This window comes from Elephantulus edwardii, unplaced genomic scaffold (genome assembly GCF_000299155.1).
Source record: "Elephantulus edwardii isolate Elephantulus edwardi_28Jun2011 unplaced genomic scaffold, EleEdw1.0 scaffold00134, whole genome shotgun sequence".
In the NCBI taxonomy this organism is placed as follows: domain Eukaryota; kingdom Metazoa; phylum Chordata; class Mammalia; order Macroscelidea; family Macroscelididae; genus Elephantulus; species Elephantulus edwardii.
The window spans coordinates 2,559,125-2,566,250 of record NW_006399884.1 but is presented as its reverse complement, the minus strand read 5'-3'; the positions used below and the strand labels follow the sequence as shown (position 1 = coordinate 2,566,250).

At 33.9% G+C, this 7,126-nt stretch overlaps 1 protein-coding gene across 5 annotated transcripts in view; it reads left to right on the top strand.

The window, feature by feature from the left end:
• The window catches only part of RBM26 (RNA binding motif protein 26), a 114,504-nt gene that overhangs the window by 79,788 nt on the left and 27,590 nt on the right, over positions 1–7,126 (top strand). The window lies entirely within an intron of this gene.

Here is a 7,126-nt window from a genome sequence, read left to right as displayed (position 1 = left end):
CTCTCCAAAGTACTGAAGAGCAATGGTGTCTCACTGGAGACTAAGGTGTGTTTGATACAGGCCATGGTCTTCACAATCACTTGTTATGCATCAGAGAGTTGGACAATGACCAACGAGGATAGAAGGAGAAATGATGCCTTTGAGCTGTGGTACTGGAGAAGAGTATTGAGAATACCATGGACTGCTAGGAAAACAAACAGATTTGTCCTGGAAAGGGTTAAACCGGTTGGCTCCTTGGAGGCAAGGATTCTGAGGCTCCGTCTAACATACTTTGGGCATGTTGTGAGGAGAGACCAGTCCTTGGTGAAGGACATCATGCTTGGGAGGGTGGAGGGACAGCGGAGGAGGGGAAGGCCCTCTGTGAGGTGGATTGATTCAGTGACTGGGATAATCAGGATGGGAGTGTCAGGACAGAGCAGAGTTTAGGGCTGCTGTACGTAGGGTCACTGAGTAGCAAGCGACTCGACGGCACATAACAACAACATATACTATTAATAGTAATAGATAGAGTAAATTTACTCTTTTTAAAGAAAAAGATAAAACAGTTGAAACTGTAAGGCCTCTATAGTGCTGTATTTTATTTTTGCTTATTACTTGTTTTCATTTTTCCAACTTAACTGGATTTTTTGTTGCAGAATCCTAAGAGGGTAGAGATTCAGGGAAGTCTTAAGAATAGGAAAATGTTTATCAGGTTTTATTAAAAAAATAATAATTTTTGATCTTGAAAACAGGAGAACTTTCAAAACTAGTATTTACATAATATCTTCCATCACCATTAATGCAAATAAGTACACAAGTGCAGTTTCCCCTTTTTATAATTCATGCTGCTAAGTATTAAAATTTCAGTAAGTGTTGAGTAGAATGATCAAATAAGAAACTTGAGTATCTCTGGCTGCTGTTGTGTGCCTTCAAGTCAGAACTTACTGGTAGCTTACTCTTCAGTGGGTTTTCAGAGACATTAAACTACACTAGAAGAGAGTACCCTTTGTTTTCCCATGGAGCAGCTAGTGGATTCGAACCATCTGACTATAGAGAGATAGAAAGGAAATATGTATATATCATATTAGAATGTTGTGGTTTTGGTTGTTGTTTTTGCTAACATTCAAACTTTTTTTATTACCCTTTTACTTTTATTCTTACAAGCTTTTATATTCCAAGACGGTACATTGATAAATAAATAATCAGTATTTTGTGCTTCATATCAATTTTTGGAGGGGGATTCAAATTTGTGATGTATTAGTGTTCTTTAGTAATAACATTTACAAACTGACACTATTTTTATTTCTTTGCTTGATGCTATGCTAACATTGGCACTGTGTTACCGTTTAAAACAAAATTTTATGATATTGTTGAAACTACCAGTCATATAGACATTTTAGCTATTTTAGCCCTTACCATTGATATTTAAGGCCTTGAACATGTTTTACTCCCTCTTTTTCCTTAACTATAAAATGCAGTCATTCTGATAACCTTTGGCTTTTTAATATGGATTTGTTTTATAAATTTACTAATTGATCATTTAAGATTTATAATAGTGTTGTCTCTTCATAACTATTGACAGTTTATTTTTTATTTTAATCCCTCTGTAAAGATTATTTCCTTTACTTTTTAAATTTTGTACAGAAAAAGATAATTATAAATTATTTGCTGAACCTTCTAGAGTTCTAGGTCTTTTTAATTTTTCTGACCCTTTTTAATTAATTCATATTCTTGAAAGAGATTTAATTATTAATCCCTAAATATATTTTAAATTTACCTTTAAACTAAAGTCTTATTACTCTCACTAGAAATTCCAGCAAGTGAAGTTTTGTTACAAAGATTTTACATATGAATATGTCAGAGCTCACTTACTCCACTTGTAGTAACTAGACATCATATGTGCAACTTGGATATTGATTATGAAAAATTATAACTTGGATGCCTTAACTTAATAGGAGCCTTCATTTGTGTAGTTTTTAAAACTTGTTTTTTTCTCTTCTGTTTTCATCCTGAATAAAAATGCCTTTTTCCCTTTATGACTGCTGGTGGTAACTGGTAGTATTTATGTAGAAATTAAGGAAAAGAGATGTTCAAGATTTTTTTTTCTGAATAAGCAAATGGCATTGGTAATGATACATTTAAAAGACAAAATTCTCAGCTCATTTTAAGGGTTCATCATAACTTGTATACCAAAACCTCTAAAATACAAGAGAAAGGATCATTACAGTGTAGTATTTGTCATGAATATAGGCCAAAAAAGTATTTCAACCCAATGGTTAATTAAACATTTGAAAATTAGTTTAATTTGCAACAATGCCAGAATAAGGGAAATCAAGCCACATATTTATCTTGATACAGAAAGAAACAGTTGGCAAAATTCATTTTTTAAAGAATCTAAAAATTAGGAATAGAATCAAACTTTACTTCTGGTGAAGGCTACTTGACAAAACCAAAACAAACATATTGTTTTCAATGATGACATTCAGTGTTGAGAAATTACTTTCCCCTTAAAGTCTGAAACAGGGCAAGGGTGTTTTCCTCATACCTTTTCTGTTCATTTTACTAGACTTAGCTAATGTAATAAAATAAGAAAAACATAAAAGCTATACAGATTGGGAAGGCAGAAGCCAAATTGTATTTACTTTCAGGTGACATGATTGTTTATGTAAAAATCTAGGATTAGTAAGTGCATTTATTAAGGTCATTGTAAGGTTAATATGTAAAGCTACAGTCTATGAAGAAACCAGTGTAGAAGATAGAAGGTGTGGTGCTTTGGAAAGTTACCCTTCTAACAGGATTTTTAATCGGTGCTTTAAGTATTAGAAATTATGAATGCCTTTACTTTCCGTTTGTCATTTCAGTACACGGGTTTATTTTTTGATAGATTTTCTTTTATTACAGATTTATCTGCATCTTTTAGAAATCGGTGTTTCCCTTACTGTCCAGACTCTTGCTGTCTAAACGCTGCAGTCAAGTAGATTCAAACAGCATGGTATATTTGTTGTTTTACTCATTATTTTTTAGACTTTTTCATATTTTTAACACCTTTGACATGGAGTTGCATCTTATAATTTTTGTTCTTTAATCGTTATGATTACCATTTTTAAAAATTTCTTCTAGTTAAGGTACTTGAAGTAAGAGTGTATCTTAATAGTGATGTTTCAGGTTCACTTAAGTATGTTAGCTGATGTTCTGTTTTTACAGTAGGAAATTCCTGGGGAAAGCAAAGGAGTTAGTTGATAATGCTTTGAATAATAAAGAGGACTTATCATTTTGTCAGATACTTTTCTTCACATATTCTTGTCACATACTTTCTGAACCAGCATGCTGTCCTTGTTGAACCTATAGAGGTGCTGGAGTAAATGAGTTGGATTTCTTTACTTCCATGCTTTTATTATGATATTGTATGTTTCAAAGCTAGGAAATAGAGTTACTAAATTCATTGTTTCTTTTTCAGTTAATTTGAGTGGGTGTCTCTTTGGGCATAAATTTACCAACTTCTAATGAAATCTTTTTGAAGAAAACACATTATGAAACTTTGTGTCCCTCCTTTTGTAAATTTGTTTCACTCTTTACTCTTAGGAGAGACTTTTTCTGCACTTTTACTGAATGTTAAGTTAGACTACAAATGTTTACTACTTTATCTTTTTCACTTTTATTTTTTTTTTAATTTTCTACTAGTTTATTTACAAAATTTGAATACATTGTTTTAAAGACCAAATTCTTTCAATTGTCCTCACCCCACCCCCATCAAATTGTATTAACTCCATGATTAATCTCCCTCCCTCTGCACATCTACATCTCTCTACTTCTACCCTCTCCTACCCCTCTTGGATCTTTATACTCATTCTACAATAATAATTTTAAACAATATTTATTCTTGTGAGACTGGGTTAATTCACTCAGCCTAATGCTCTCTAGTCCCTCCCAAGTTATGTAATAATTTACAAATCATTGCTCCTTCATGCTGCATAGTATTCTATTGTGTGAATGTACCATAATTTCTCAGTCCATTCATTTGTAGTTGGACATTTTGACTGTTTCCATGTTCTTGCGATGGTGAATATGCTATGCTATGCTATGCTATGCTATGAATATGCTATGAATATGTTATGAACATTGGTGTACAAATCTCAGTTTGTGCCTCAGTTCTCATTTTCTCAGGGTATATTCCAAGTAGTGAAATAGCTGGGTCATATGGAATTTATCTTCCACTGAATGCAAACACTGTACTTTTTAATGATATCTTAAGTATTGGTTTTCATAATTAAGGAAGAAAAGTGTCAGTGAAATTTTGATGCACATCAGATATTTGAAGAGCCTTCAACATTCAAAGGAGCTCTGGTGGTGTAGTCTCTATTTTATACTAGTTTGTTTACAAAATTCAGATACATTGTTTTCGAGAACAGATTACTCCAATTTCCCTCACACCCCACACATTAAATTGTACAACTCCATGATTAATATCCCCTCCTCCCCTGCATATCCTCTCAAGGTGTAGTGGCTTTGGTGGTTCAAATCCCTAAGTGGTTCCATAGAAGCAAGATGGGTGGTTGTCTCCTGTGTGATTTACAGATTGGAAAAACCCTCAGAAGGTCAGCTTGAGGTGATTCTGACTAGATGGCAGTGAGTTTATTTTTTGGTTTTAAACATGTGTAGAATCAATAGAGTTTTAGTTATTCTTGGATTTTATTTCACTTAGAAATTAAGACATTTGAAAAAAAGTAAAAAAATAGAAATTAAGACACTTGAATATATAGAAGAGTCGTAATTTACTTGAGATGTTAAGGACATATGCAATCTGCTTATGATGTTTCCTATTTAAGTTCCATGATGAAAATTAGAAAATGTTCATTAGATACAAAATTTTAGTTTTTAAAAAGTAAAATATTTTGCTTCAGTGATACTGTTCTATTACATTGCTATTATTCTCCAATTCTTTTAACCTTTTTTATTAGTCTTTTTATTTTAATGAAAGTTTACAGAGATTTTGGATTTCCATTCATTCATTGTTGCACACTTTCCTCCTTGCCCATCTCCCCTCCAGTTTGCTTTTCTCTTTGAAAAGTGAAAAAGAAAAACCAAAAAACTTTTCATTGTTATATAATTCCCTTCCCTCCAGTCTGCTCCACTATGCAGCTTTCATTCTGGATTTTTGTCATGACAATAATACCTTGTCATATATTCCTCCTAAACCGTTCTCTCCCTCATCTGTTAGTTTCCCATCCCCAGTCCTGTGTTACAATAGTGGCACTATGCAATATTTGTCCTTTTGTGACCGAGATATTTCACTCAGCATAATGTCCTCCAAGGTCACCCATTTTGTATAATATTTCATGAGTTCCTTATTTTTCAATGCAGCGTAGTATTCCATTGTGTGAATATACCAGAACTTTTCTGTCCATCGTTTGTTGGTTGGCACTTGGATTTTTTCCAACTCTTTATTATTGTGAACAGAGCAGCAATAAAATTTGCTTGGGTGGCACGTCTGGTTTCTTTAGGGTTTGCATATTGCCAGTAGTGGAATTCCTGGGTCAAATGATGTTTCTATTTGCAACTTTTTGAGAAAGTGCCATAGAGCTTTCCATAGTAGTTGCACCATTTTACACTCCCACCAACAGTGAATAAGGGTTCCAGATTCTCCACAACCTTGCTAGCATATGTTGTTTACTGTTCTGATAAATTTTGCTATTCTTACAGAGATGAGATGATATCTCATAGATGTTTTGATTTGCATCTCTCCTACAGCTAGGGATTTTGAACATATCTTCATGTGTTTGTTTGCCTATGAATGTTTTCTTTGGTGAAGTGTCTTTTCATCATATCCTGAGCTCATTTTTCAGTTGGGTTTACCTTTATCTAGTTGTCGTATCTTTGAACCTTTTTTTATGTCATAAATGTCTTTAAATGTTGGAAAGTTACATTATTTCCTCCAGAAAATTGTTGTTTGTACACATGGTTTCCTGGTTAATTTTATGGCACTTATAATTTTGCCTGAATGTATTCTCCTTCCAAGTTTCTGTTTTAAGAACACTAAATCTCAGTAGAACTTAGAACTGTTTTCGTTTTTGAAGCGTAACGAAGGCAGCCTGTGAACATTTAAAAAAATATTGGTTTGCATATAAGCATTCATATACATAGTGTTTTGTACATGTAATTTGTGTTTTATGCAATCATTCATATACATTATATTTTATATAATTAATTACCATTAATATATGCCTATTACTTACTTTTTTGAATTGACCCTTTGTAGAAAAGTTTTCGATTCTAGACTAAAGTATTTGATTAATTAAGTGCAAAAGTGTATGGTGTATTCACTATCTGTTGAGGCTAGGTCAGGTACTGGAGGAAAAGCTGAGAACCAGACATCCCCAAAATCCCCTTTCCCTCAAAATCTGCCTGTATGGAATGCATCCTTTTTTTTTTTTTTTAAACTTCAGAAGAAAATTGATCCACTCTTAAGTTTAATTTCATCTTTTCTCAGTCGAAGAAACGTGCTTCCTCATATCCAAAGTCCAGTGGTTGGTAGCAGGGCTTAGTTACTGAAAGAAGCATAGAGAGGAAAAACTCACTGCCTTTGTTTGAGGTCCTTTCCGTGTAAACACGGTGAGAGACATGTGAATTAATCCCATATCAGACTAGTTTTATTAGATGTTAAAATAGATGATGGAATACAGTTTGCAGAAGAGCCTACAAAGAAGTGAGTCATGATTCAGACTTTGTGTAATGCTAACCCTAAAGTGGGCTTAAAGGAGAAGTTTCAAGCAGAACAAGTAGTGCTAGGAAAAGAAATGGGAGAAAAAAAGTCAGGATTTACCTCAGAACTACAAATTGCAGATGCTCATATGCACGTGTTTGAGGGATTGTTTCTAGTTTCTGCCTGTGCTGGGTTCCTCACATATACAGATTTTGCTTTAGTCAATGTAAGTAGTCTTCTTGGGCAATTGACTGCCTTTGAAAATAAATCTACAGGAGGGTCAGCTACGGGTCATTTCTGACTCGATCACACACAGCACTATTAGAAGTTGTTGTTGTTATGTGCCGTCGAGTTATTTGCGACTCATAGTCACCCTATGCACAACAGCCCTAAACCCTGCTCTATCCTGCGCCAACCGCACTGCCTCTGACACACCCATCCCGATTG